Here is a 14,244-nt window from a genome sequence, read left to right on the forward strand (position 1 = left end):
CTGGGCTTTCTCTCTTAATTGCCAAAGCTGATCCATTGCTGGAACACTAAAGCATTTCAAATCACTTCCATGGTGCTACCCAGCAGCTGTCTCGAAAAAAATAAAAAATAAAAAATAATAAATATACACACATGGAGCTGGAGAGTTTGTACTGGGTGGCGTTATAAAAGTCATCTGAATACTGAAGTAAGTGCATCTCCTTCTGAACATGTCCCAGCAGGTAAATATTTGCCTTAAAAAAACACGATCTCGGTATTGTCCCAGTGTCTGTTACATGAAGCATTTCATAAAAGATACACTTTCTAGCTTCCCTCAACTATCCAACATTGTTACTTTTAAACCATTGTTATTATTTTTACACAAATGTGCAAGAGTCCTATCCATCGTCCAGTTCCAGAGCTGCAGGTTCAATGTCGACGGCGTCCAAAACAACCTGCAGCAGCCACCAGTAAACAAAACCCTCCTCGGCTTAATGATCATCCCTCCTCAGGGTCATTATTACTGAATCAATTCACCCCTGGAGCGAAATACCCAGCCCAAAGGCAATCAAGTCACGGACATTGATTTTCAGCCTGTAAACAAAGTTTAGAGAGACAGAAATGTTCAATACTTGCTGGAGAGAGAGAGAGAGAGAGAGAGAGAGAGAGAGAGGGGGGGGAGAGAGGGGGGAGAGAGGTAGAGAGTGCGAGGTGATTGAAGAAAGAAAAGTACAAAAAAAGAAAGAAAGCCACGTCGAACCATTGTGCCGCTGCTGCACCGCGATGCCATTAATTACACTCGGTCTGGTCTGTGGTAGACATTCAGATCAAAAGGTCATACACAGATAATCCGAAGAGGGGGAGCGCGGTGCCGTAGTGCAAATAAAACCCGATTAAAATGATTCTGCCATTGCCTGGCTCACTTTGCGGCCACACAAGACACGAATCGGGACAGGAAAACGGCGGTAAACGCATGCAAGTGGACGGCAAAATATGGACGGACACACACATACAGAGAGAGAGAGAGCGAGAGAGAGCGACAGAGGGAGAGAGCGAGAGAGAGAGAGAGAGAGAGAGAGAGCGAGCGAGCGAGCGAGCATCACCTACCAGGTTCCTGTTGAGATGAGCTCCCAAGATGCTACCAGCCTGCGACCGTGTAACGGCACATTACTGCGAAGCGATACGTGGGGGGATAATAACGCAAAGATGCGAGAAGACGCACAGACATAGGCTGCCGGAGGCGAGCACGGCGAGTGTGTGTGAGTGCGTGTGTGTGCGTTCAGAGCGCTCAAAACAAAAGGACCATTTTTATCGACTTTCTTGTCACGTTAAAAAAAAAAGAAAAAAGGTTGAAAGTGCATAAATAAGCCAAAAGGTATCGTAGAAAAAGAAGGGGGGTAAATCGCAGAGGGGTTTCCTCTCCTCTTGATCCGGGGGCAGTATTGTGTGTCTGCCTGGTCTCTGTGCTCAGTCCGTGTCTCTTGTCGCTGTGTGTGGCTGATTGGTGCTGAGGTGAGGAAGCAGGGATGTGGACACCTACTGATCATTGGCTGGAAATTACTATAGAAACACTCGGGAGGTGGGAGGGATGGATGGCTCAGGGCGCCCTGCAGGGAGAAAAATATCTACGGGAAATATTTGCGTCTTGCAACCTTATTGCCTCTTTCGTTTTTCTTTTTTTCCCAATTTATATCTTTTTTAATACATTTCTTTTATGACGAGGCATTGAGAGAGAATGGAAGAGGGGGTTGTCATTTGTCAGATGCGTCGTTTAATAAGGATTGGGGAAACTTGTCAAATTAATTTGAATGGAGCTGAGCTGTGATTAAGATAAAATGCCTCCGCCGGCTTGTCCCCCCCCCCCCCCCCCCGCTCCCCCCCGCCCCGCCCCCTCCTCTTTCCGTCCAGCGACAGCCATAATTACTAAGACCTCCGGGATTCATCACCATTATAAATCCCGCCTCCTGGCCACCCATGCCTACAGCTCCCACAGGCTGACAACACGAGCAGGCATGGCACATTTATTCCACGAGCCCCCATGATGTGTGACAATGTGCGTTCATTCATGTTGAAGCCTATAAGCTTTGATTTGAAATGAAATTATTACTGCAAGCAGCGTTCCAGATTATTTTCCCCACATCAGCATTTATCTATAAGCCTAGTTCAGAAAAAAAGTGATCATGGGACCATCACCTCTGTACACGCAGGCTAATGACCAATTCATCACCCTTATAAAACAGGTTTCAGTAAACTTTTACAGATAAATATCCAGTGCTGCAATATTACTTCATATACTTTTACCACATACAAGTATAAAGGACAACGACAAGAAAAGGAAGAAATAAGGTATTACAAGTCAAACTCACTTACACTGTAGCAGTTTTGCTCTTATTATAAGTTGTATCAGATGTCTTTATTAATTAATTCATTATTTAGTAGGCTAATGCTTTATAGATCAGTTATAAACCAGGATATCACATTTTGCGTTGATGTGAAAAATCCCACTTTATTCTTTCTATTTGGAAATAATGCAGTTATAAATATTGACAATCCATTCATGAATGCTCATAGGTTTCTTACGTTCTCATTGGAAATCAATTCTGCAGTTATAAATGTTATTTATTTATTAATAAAGGATTTTAATCCATCAGGTCTGCAGGTATGAATGTTATTTAGTTATTAATAAAGGATTGTATCCATCAAGTCTGAGTTTAAAGTGTTAACAAGTTAAATGGAACTTCTGACCAGATAGCCGGCAGCCAAAAATACATAGTCAGATGGCCCAAAATATTTAACAATATAATAACAACTCAAAGGTTGTTTACATTAATGGCTTCACACTGATCTATAAAGTTTTATTAAATTGGTTACGTCATAAAAATCCTTTATAAAGTGTGTTTTATTAGAAAGTTGTAGTGCCTTTTCCATTGAGACGCAACTAACAATGATTTTTACGATTGATTATTTATTCAGGTTATTTTATTAATAGAAAATAAAATGTCCATTACAAGTTCCCAAAGCCCAAAGAATATAATTTAGAACCTGTGATATTTCTTGTAATTTTACTTAAAAACAGATTGTATCCATTGTCAAAATTGTTGCTGATTCATTTTCTCTCAATGTACTGAGCAACAGATCGCTCAAAGCTGAAGTTGACAACATTGGAGAAACCAGCAAGAGTAAGCTAGATTTTGAAAACATCCAACCGAAAAACCCAGCCTATGTGTTACCAACTCTTTTCCAATGAAAGTAGTTTGCTTCACAAGCTCCAAAAGTCGCAAAATCTAGCAAGAAAGTTGCCAATTTGGCAACACCTACAGCCCGCCTCCTCAGGCCTCTCTCCAAAGCCACTCCCCCAAAATGATCATAAGGAACGTAAACAACACCATGCTATTGTTAGTACTCGCAGCTTTCAAGCTAGCACTTTGTGGAAGACTGGTGTCGCTCAATGATCTCACTGGCAGAATACTTGCAGGAAGCCAGTCAGGGAAACCGTGCAATCATTACATTCGAGCCAAATTAAATGATTGGACGGGCTTATTACAGTCCTACAGCCGCAGACACCAGATTATTATTTTTTTTTTTGTCAGAGCATTTGATTAATTTATTGTTCCCGGGGAATAAAGAGAATTTAAACAAAAAAGGTTTCTAAAATATTTTACCTGCCCCAGCTTTAATAATTTCACATGGCAAATCACTTAAAATGACATCATGTCACAGAGGAGTAAACAATCCCTGCATTGCTTCTACTTTCAGCAGGTTTAGGAGTAAACAAACTGACAGCTACACTGACACATTTCTCAGTCATACAGCCCCTCCAGGTGAGCTGTGTGACACAAGCCTATAGGCTGCTAAAGGCTACACTTAGATGAATGTATTGCGAGCTGGCAACAGAAAGGACAGGGAAGAAGCGTAGCCTTAACCACGCTAAATGTTGTAAAATGTATTTGTAAATATCTGTCTAGACCTGACGTAGATTAGAAGTTTTGTAGTTCAGATATCTTTAGTTTTGATACATTTTCTAAGATTCTTCTTATTTCACTGCAAAATATAACCATATACACAAATGGTGAAACTCACTGATGCATCACTGACTCTAAAAGGATGCTGAAATCATAACACATGATTTTGGTTCAAGTCTTGTTTTGTGCTGACCTGATTCAAAAGGCCGTGGCCCTAAAACCTCCTCTTCTTCATTCAACAGCAGTCAAGTCGTCGCTCTGTCGATGGCTGCCGATCATCGTCGGCGTGGTTACGTATACCAACAACTTGGGCTCGGAAAGACTTTTGAAGAGCGGAGCCCCAAAGCAGCAGTGGTGTTAACAGAAACCAGGCGACAGAAGTAAGTGTTAAAGTATATGGTGGGTTAAAGTTAGGAGTCTGTCATCAAGACACCTTTGAGCTGTGATTGCTCTTTAAATGAATCAAGAAATCAAACACTAAATTAGCTATTTAGAATAAAGATGATGCTCTTTTAGTGTTTGAGGCTATGCAAACTTTTTAAAACTGCACATGCATCACGATTCTCAGATGCAGACATGAAAAGAGAAATAATGAGCATCTTGTTCCATTTCATTAAAAATCGATTTTTTGAATCTTTTTTTAACTGGGTCTTGATAACAATATTGTTATTAGTCATGCTGTACAGAGACCATCAATCCATGGACAGATCAACAAACACAGTGTCTCGACATTCATCCTATGTTTCATACAATTGTATTAATGTTTTTATACGTCAATGTTAATGTTTTGATCATTTTGTTGTTCCCCTTTCACACTACGATAAAAGCACATGTTCTGTTGGCACTACAAAAAGCACATATGGCAAACAGAAAGGAGTTTATGAATACATTTGTCTGGAGTTTTCCCTGAAATAATGATGAATCAGAACTTTTGTTCTCAGACACCATTGGCAGTTACATTGCCTAAAAAGGGGAACCGTCCTTGAAGCGTTATTTCCGTCAGTATCAGACCCTGTGCGTCTCTGTGTGTGTGTGAAAGCTCCTCCGTCTGAAAATCATTTTATCTTTGGTGCGATAATAGCCCCCAGGGGAAATCTGCCTAGGTGGTCCCCTCTGTCTGCATGAGCCACTGCAGTATGTGGGTCTCCAGCAGCGGGAGGCATGAACCCTCGTGGCGGGCCTTTGTTCCTGCCTGCGTGCTCCGCCGTCGCTCCCCGTGCGTCTACTCCTCCCCGGCTTTCCTTGGGCTCGCAACTGAACTCGGAAGAGTAATTAATAACCATGACCCCAGATTTAAATGTAGCCCGCATTTAGTCGATGGAAATAGAATCACAGAGGAGTGAAGCCATACGATATGGGTGTTTGAGGGGTGATGGTGTGAATCCATTGATTCATCCGTCTCAATTTGATCCGAGCACTGTGCTCACATCTGTCAGGAGAAAGACAGTGAGGATGCATAGCAGCATGGAGACATCCAGTCTGCTTTCCTCTTCTTGTGAGGCATTTATAAAGAATCCTGCAATTTAACAGCTCATTAGACGAAAGAAAACAAAAATATATATTTTATATTCGGTGAAAAATACAATGTGTAAATGGTGGTGTTAGCTGGCTTCCTTTGATCTCCACCTGTTGTTGTTGTTGTTGGGTTTTTCAAAAGCCTGCTGTATTTCTCCCTGTTGGAAAGTGTTTGGAGGCCCACGACACATGCAGGGTGTAAGGATTTTTGTAAGAAAAGGGAAACAGGGTCACAGTTGTTTTACAGTGTAATTATAAAAATAAAAAACTCTGACCAGGAAAAGGGAGGAGCTCGTCTGTGTCTCCTGGAGGTGCTTCCGATGGGCTCACACAGACTGTTATGGTAAGCAGCATTCCTCTGAGGCCTTTAAAGCATGAAGAGAAAGACACAGACAGAAAGAGTGAGAGGGAGACGGAGAGAGAGCGCAACTTGGGAAAATAAACAGTATGAGATTATGGTTTGGCAGTGATGCGCCACAGAGCAGCAGCAACCTTGGCAGTATTTATTTAGAAACCTGCCTCATTTCCTCCTGCAGGCTGTGATGTATGGTGCCCTCACCTCGCACGCATTAGCCTTTTGCTGTGATTTGATGTGTATCACCCGGTTTTACGTCGCTTTCCTCGGATACAGCTGAGCGATCCCTCCTCCCTTTCCCATCGCCTGCTAATTGGAGTATATAGAGCACCCTGAATTATCCAGTTAGTAGCTTTGCTGAAAGAAAGCCGACTCCTGGCACACAGTCTGGTACAGAAGACAGCACCTATACACACAATCACTTCCAAAGAAAAACTCAAGTAACACGGCTAGAAAGCACTGCGTCTGCATGATGAAAGTTCTATTCTGTGGATGTGTCTGCCTTACAAACTTTCTTCAGGTAGAATGAGCGACACTGAAGATTTCTGGTGTTATTATTTCTGGTTCTTTGGTATTTTTTTATTCTAGCACAATGTGTTAACAAATGCACCAAGAAATGCAAGATTTACATTCTCATTTTGTGATCCGTCCATCAGTGTGTTATGCAAATTGTCCGTTTAGGTGTGTTGTTTTCAAGCTACTATCAATAACTAAATAACAAATCAATTACACATTTTTTTTTTATGTGTTTAGCTCATTGATCAGTTGCAGAACACAGCAGTACCACAATGTCAAATAACAAAGGCAACCAGGTACAAACAAGCAATCGGCGTTTTTTAAATCAGCTGTATCAGCGTTTTTGCATTCGGGGTCCGTGGGGCACGGCCCCATCAGAGGACGCTGTTGGACAGAAGAAGTTAGAGGCTTTTCTCTATTTCAGACACAAGAATGGCAAACTCATCTTTGTCAACTTCATGGAATTTTTGCATTTTTTCATCATATTCTGAATGAAATCTCTTCTCTAGGAACCTATTGCTTTGAAGTGTGTGTAAATCGAAAGTTACGGACGTAACTACGGTTCTATGAATCCTGGATGACCGCCAGAGGCAGTGCTTAACACTGGATGTATCCCGTCTCGCGCATGCGCAGGTCGAATATTTATATCAACAAAGTCACGTGTGACCTCGGATGACCACCGTCATCTATAAGTTCCGGTGTCATCCTGAGCTCAGTCCTATGGAATCTTCTCGCGAGTTCACGGGATTCCGAGTGACCAAGAACTCTGGCGGTCATCCAGGATTCATAGAACCGTACTGACCGCCAGAGGCAGTGCTTAACACTGGATGACTTATACCAAAAGAGTCACGAGGAAGCACAGTAACTACCCCTTATAGCTCCGGCAGAGAAAATTGGCCAAGAACCCTCCCCAGTGGGTGAGGGCCGGCAACGTTAACTCTGTAGTGTTTGGTGAATGTGCTTGGCGATGCCCATGAGGCCGCCGCACATGTATCCCCCAGAGGCACACCACTCAGGCTTGCCCTCGGTGTGGAGACACTCTTGGTAGTGACCCTTCACCCCGGATGGCCGAGCGCAGCCGCTCGCCTTGTATGTATCGGCAATGGCCTCCACTATCCAGTGGGACAGGTGCCGTTTTTCCTTTTTCCCTTAAAAAGGAGCACAGCCCTTCTTAGGCTCACCATAACTGACTATGCAGGCGGTGGCTGCCATATAAGCTCTGAGGGCCCACACTGGGCACAGCAGCCTTGACCTCTCCTCTCCCGATGGGGGAGGGGGGGGGGGTCAACTTTGCCAGCTGGATAGGCCGGTTTATATGTGACCGTATCCACCCCCTTGGGAGAAACACTGCCTTAGGCCAGAAAGTGACACCCAAGCCATCTGAGTTCCACCTCAGACATGATTCTTCCACTGATAGGGCATCCACATTGAGCTGAATTGACAGCAAGGAGAAAACCGTCTTGCTGATAGCCATCTAGGCTCCGCCTGTGCCAGGGGTTCAAAAGGACAAGCATAAGCTGTCCAGTACCAAGGGTAGGTCCCATGCAGGGGAGACCGGCCCTTATCCAGGAGAGACTGTAGAAACTCAGTACAGCAGGCACGGGGCGCTGTACTGGGACCTTGTTCTGAGCCGCACACTAGTCGGAGAACAGCTTCCACCTGTTTCTTGTACTGCAGGCAGGTAGACCGCGCACTGGCATTCAGAATAGTCCGTCAGACTGGTTCTATGCAGCCACTCAGCATCCGGTCGGGCCCTCCCGTGACCCCTAATTGAAGGCGGCAGGGATTGGAATGCCAAATCCGACCCTCTAGTTGCGACAGGAGATCCCTCCTGTCGGGGAAGAACTCTGACAAGCTTACAGCAAAAGCAGAGGGAATGGTGGAAAGGCATAAAGAAGATCCTCTGGCCACGTGTGAGCCAGGGCATCTTGACCCAGAGGGCTGGTCCTCCGTCAGGGAGACCCAGTGGGGGCAGTGGGTCGACACGTCTGGCTGCAGCCGCCACTCTCCCGGTGGAGGCTTGTAACGGAACAGGAAAACCACAACCTTGTTCCATTCTCCTGGTGGGTACATTGCCCACAGGCTGGTCAGGCGAGGGGCCTCCCAAGTCAGAAGGCCACGGTGATCCCCGTAGCAACTTCTGCAGATCTGGTGCCCCATCGATAGTTCATGGGAAATCACAGCAGAGGTGCTGTCCACCGGACAAGCACATGCTTTCCCTTCAACATGGAAGGAAGTGCTCGAGCGCTAGCTCTAGAACCTGGACCTGCGGTCTTTCAGCAGACAACTGCCCCCAGGCTGTCCCGTTCTGTCACCCTGCACCCGCCTTGAGAGGCAGGTAACTGTTGTGACAATCTCCTGGTGGAATGGAACCGAGCCCCTGGGGCTCGGTTCCTGGGACACTGTTCGCCAGATATGCACTCCCTCCATGGGGATAGTGAATAGATGAATAGACACTGTTTCGATAATATTATTGCCCTGTATCTGTGCCACTTGGCATCCAAGTGAAGGCTGTTCAGCCATCCGCACTGGGGCGACAGACAGGCCCTCATAGGGCCACCCTAATGAAGGTTATGCTCTGAGAAGGGCTCAGGTAGCTCCTCTCCATGTTCACCTTGAGGCCTACCGGGCCACGTGAGAGAAGGCGAGCAGTGTCCTGTGGCGCCTGAAGCCGGGACGGCGCCTAGGTCAGCCAGTCGTCTAAGTACGGCAGTATGTTCACGCCCTGCGATTGCAGGGGGAAAGGACAGCAGTAACACACTGTGGACACCCATGGGGAGATGGGAGAGTCCGAATGGAAGCACCCAGGACTGAAAGTTGTGGTGACGCACCATGGGAACAGGCGTCGATAGACGTGCACCACTCTCCCTTGGAAATCCGCTGATGGGAGAAAGAACCCTGACAGCCGGCCTGGAGACATCTCCTGGCACCCCTGCCGGGGGGGACGGGGACGTAAGTAGGGTTGTATAGGTAGCGGTCCGGCCTCTCAGCAGGACGCCGAGGCCTGTTGCGCTACTAGGGTAAGCTGGAGGCTGAGAAACGGCCTTGTGGGCCAAAAATGGGACCCCTAGGTCTGGGGGTGCAGGCATGTCCCTGCAAAGACCAGAGAACTGCTGCCAGGTCTGGCTAGCTCTAACAGTCCGCTGAAGCGCCTGTACAGCAGCTGACTCGAACAGCTCACCAGGCTCCACTGGGACAGTATGGAGGGTCCTCCTACATGTCTCAGATAGGGGTGACTGCGCCAGCCAAACCTGGCGGCGAGTCTGAACCAGGGTGGACATCATCCATCCACGTTCCCTCGATATGAGCGCAAACGCCTGCAATGAAGCATCACTGAGCAGAAGCGTCGAAGTAGCCCGCTGCAGAGAATCTGCGAGGGAAAGCATGAGGTGGGAGAGGGAGTTGTCGATACGGTGCACAGCGCTGCTGTGTCCTAAGCCCTGGATAGCAGGTCATCTTTGACCCGACATTGGGTCGAGGGCACCTGGCATCGGGCCTCAGAGTCTCCTCAGGGGAAACTGATGGACGCCATAGTCGTCGAACTGGCTGGCATACGTGCAAGGCCAGATTTGCCACCTCCTGCATGGTCTGATGTAAGGCGGGAGAGAGCCCTGGTGTCTCCACCATGCACGCAACTCCCTCAGATATTCCTCGGAGGGAGGAACAGAAAAGGTGGTGAGGGCGGGAAGGTGCCTGAAGAAGGCACTCACAGGTGGATGCTCCAGCTGCTGTGTATGCCCGGCGTGCAAGCGCCATACCAATGACCAGGGTAGGTTGGTCTGGATTCAGCTGCCCTGACAGGGGGAGGTAGACCTCCCGCATCAGGTGTTCCACTTCGGCCAGCCTAGCAGACCTTACTGCTCAAGGCGTGATGCCGCAGGTCCTGCCTGGGTTCTCCCTGCTAGGGCAAGAGGTCAGGGCCGTCCTCCGGCTGAAGAGGAGCTATACAGGTCCTACAGCCGGGAGAGTTGAACATGGCCGCGATCCTGGTGGAACCCTTGTCCCACTAGTTTATGCGGAATTCCCAATCAGTCCGAGCGAGAGCGCTCTGCTGAAGGTTGAGAGAACAGGCAGGGGGCAGTCAGTGGCGAGTGATCCTTCGGACACTCTTCCTTAGCCAGCCGCTGCGGATATTGGTGACCCACCAGTTAGCCTGAGCGAGAGCACTCTGCAACTGCGGAAACAGGTCAGGCAAAGTCCTTATAGTGAGAGGGGCGAGGACACTCTCTAAGCCCACTCTCTTCACTAAGATAGTTGCTGCAGATATTAGTGTCCCCCCAGTTAGCTTGAGCGAGAGCACTCTGTTACCGTAAAAACGGACAAAACAGACCACAGTCCGTACAGTGAGAGGGGAGCGAGGACACTCTTCACTAAGATAGTTGCTGCCGATATTGGTGTCCCACCAGTTAGCTTGAGCGAGAGCACTCTGCCACTGTGGAAACAGGTCAGGCAAAGTCCTTATAGTGAGAGGGGCGAGGACACTCTTCACTAAACTAGTTGCTGCCGATATTGGTGTCCCACCAGTTAGCTTGAGCGAGAGCACTCTGCTACTGTGAAAAACGGACAAAAAGAACACAGTCCTTACAGTGAGAGGGGAGCGAGGACACTCTTCACTAAGACAGCTGCTGCAGATATTGGTGTCCCACCAGTTAGCTTGAGCGAGCGAGAGCACTCTGCTACTGTGGAACAGGTCAGGAAAACAGTTCTCCTAGTGAGAGGGGAGCGAGGACACTCTCTTCACTCGGATAGTTGCTGCAGATATTGGTGCCCCACCAGTTAGCTTGAGCGAGAGCACTCTGCTACTGTGAAAACGGACAAAAAACCCCACAGTCCTTACAGTGCGAGGACACTCTCCACTTGGACAGGTGCTGTAACTCTTGGTGTGCTACCAGTTAGCCTGAGCGAGGGCACTCTGCTAACTGATATCCGCTACCGATATGTCCATAATGTTTACAACAATCAATGGACACACAGAGTATTAGCTTAGTCTAGTTAGCCGGAGCGAACTCGACAGCCGTAATGCGTCAAAACCATCAATGGGCACAACCTCAATGTTGATTTAGTATAACTAGCATTCACCGAGTTAGCCTGAGCGAGCACATTCCGCTAACTGTGATCGTTGTAATGCTACAAAGTTGATGGCCACAGCCCCAGTACCAGCTTTGTTTATCTAGTTTCCCACTGAGTTAACCTGAGCGAGGACGCTCTGTTAACTGTGACAGCCGTAAGGATACAAAGTTGCTGGACGCAGTCCCAGTCTCAGCTTTTGTTTAGCTAGTTTCCCACTGAGTTAACCTGAGCGAGGACGCTCTGTTAACTGTGACAGCTGTAAGGATACAAAGTTGATGGCTACAGCCCCAGTATCAGCTTTGTTTAGCTAGTTTTCCACTGAGTTAACCTGAGCGAGGACGCTCTGTTAACTGTGACAGCTGTAAGGATACAAAGTTGATGGCTACAGCCCCAGTATCAGCTTTGTTTAGCTAGCCAGCTAGCATCCAAGTTAGCCTGAGTGAAGACACTGCTAACTGCGAATTACGTCAGATGTAAAGATTAAATCTCCATGTACACAACGCCAATGCGGACTAGTGTCTCACAAAGTTTGCCTGAGCAGGAACACTATGCTAACTGTGATAGCCGTAACACTGTGAAGGGCGGGCCGACAGCGTAATTCTACGCTCTCGTTAGCGCGCCACTCGATTACTAGAGCGGAAGCGCTCTGCCAACCGTGGAACAAACAACTGTTATAGAAAACAATGTTAATCGATCTTACCGATTGCTGTCATCACGACTTAGCTGACCCTTATCAGACTGGTGACGACCGATGATAGGGGCGGCCACCAGTCCGGGGCTCGATGTCCGAACGGCGAACACACCGTTCCCTCCGAAGAGGGACAGCTCGTCGCAGCCTTTGGAGGGCGAGAGAACCGCAACTCCGACCGGTAGTCACAAGGCTACAGCGACGAGCTCTAATATGTCTTGATCGTAGACACATCCTTGTTTAAGCTACCATGGTAGCTAACCTGCGACGCGAGAAGAAAAAAAGGACTGAGCTCAGGATGACACCGGAACTTATAGATGACGGTGGTCATCCGAGGTCACACGTGACTTTGTTGATATAAATATTCGACCTGCGCATGCGCGAGACGGGATACATCCAGTGTTAAGCACTGCCTCTGGCGGTCAGTAAGGATGAAATAGAATTGTCTTTGTCGGAAAAAAATAATCCTCAGTATGCTATTGTAACATGCGTTTTTGTGTATTTCCCGATACCAATGCACAGTATATCATAGTCTGAAGATTTCTTCATGAGCTAATGCTTTACGTACTGTGGATTTAGTGTATGAACACCAATGCACATGATTTGTTAAGAGCAGATAGTGTTGTCTCTAGAATAAAACATTTAGTTCACAAATCAAACAAACTTTTACTTCCTCTAACTAGGTTTACACGTCATTTCAACAACATGATTATTGAGTTTTAGAGTTGTTAAGACCAGAGGTTTATTTGGTTCAGCAGCACGTGTCTGTCCTGATTGGCTGCTTCCCAGCCAGGAAATAAGAACGGTGGGGTGGCAGGTGACAAAGGTCATTAGCTGGAATTAAAAGCCACCGTGTGGCACACAATCAATATTTGCTCTAAGCTGTCACAGGGCTTTCCTGCTACATGAATGTAAACAATAATGATCTTTCGTCAATCTCAGAAGGTATTAAACTACCAGAGGCAATAAACAGGACTGTGTTGTTGTGGAAGAGTTGGGTGTCTACAAAACGGTGAGCTGTGCTTTGATTGAAATTAACGTCAAACACTGTGGAATGTTTTCTTCCAACTTTAACCAACAAACTAGTGCCACTGAACACCACAGAAGACTTGCTCTTATTGAAGGTTTCTTAACCTTCTCTGGCCTGCGACACCTTTATTGTTTTTATCTTTTTATCATGTGACTGTATGTTTGGTTGGTTCTGTTTTTAAAGAGGGAACACCAAATGGATTTTAGAGAAATTAGGTTTTACACACGCAGTCCAATACATTAACCTCAAACTCATCAAGATACCTCACACTGGGAATAGACCATGTCTGGGTATTGGCAAGAAATATGCATTTATCAGTCCTTGTAACATCCAATATCGAAACACAACACAAAATCAACCACTGTCTGCCAAGAATCTTTGCATAGATTGTCTTTTTGAGAATCAATACAGAATCACAAAACATAATATGGCAATACTCAAGTGTGTAAGTGTTTTCTTACACCCGTTGAGAAACTCTTGAGCAAATGTTCTAGGAAATTCATAATTTTTTCATTTCTACGTCCACCGAAGCAGCTACCCACCTAAGACAGATATGTTCAACAAACAAAAACAAAAACGCATCAAACACAGACAAGTGTCCTTCCTCATGAACTGGTATTGGGGACACTTTTGTTTTGGTGCTAATATGTGCAAACACTATTGCAGTGCTCATCTGTCAGCGAGGGTGAGCAAACAGCTTCGGCAAACACAAACATCTTGGAAGCACCCGGTTAAGTCCATAAGTCACATTCAGGATGTGACTCAGTTTTAAGTGGTTCACACCACATTGTGGTTTTGCTCGTGACTTAGATGTTTACATGTCGACACGACAACATCGGTCGCTGCAGCAGCGGTAATACTTTTATACAACAGCTGGCAATGAAGCTGTTCAAATTTAGTTTTTGTTGTTGCTCTGTTTAGAGTTGAATCCAAATTCCTATTTATATTAATTCCCCATTTAGATCTGCCATTACCGTGTGATCTATGTCTTGGTTATCTAGATAATGGCATCTGATCACAAGCCTTTCCATTAACAACTGGTATTAATAACAGTCTCGTTATCTCGATTCAGCCCACATTATCAGAGACTATCTTGATAGGGAAATTATTTTGTTGTCTGCTTCATATGA

This window comes from Melanostigma gelatinosum (genome assembly GCF_949748355.1).
Source record: "Melanostigma gelatinosum genome assembly, chromosome: 11".
Classification (NCBI taxonomy): Eukaryota; Metazoa; Chordata; class Actinopteri; order Perciformes; family Zoarcidae; genus Melanostigma; species Melanostigma gelatinosum.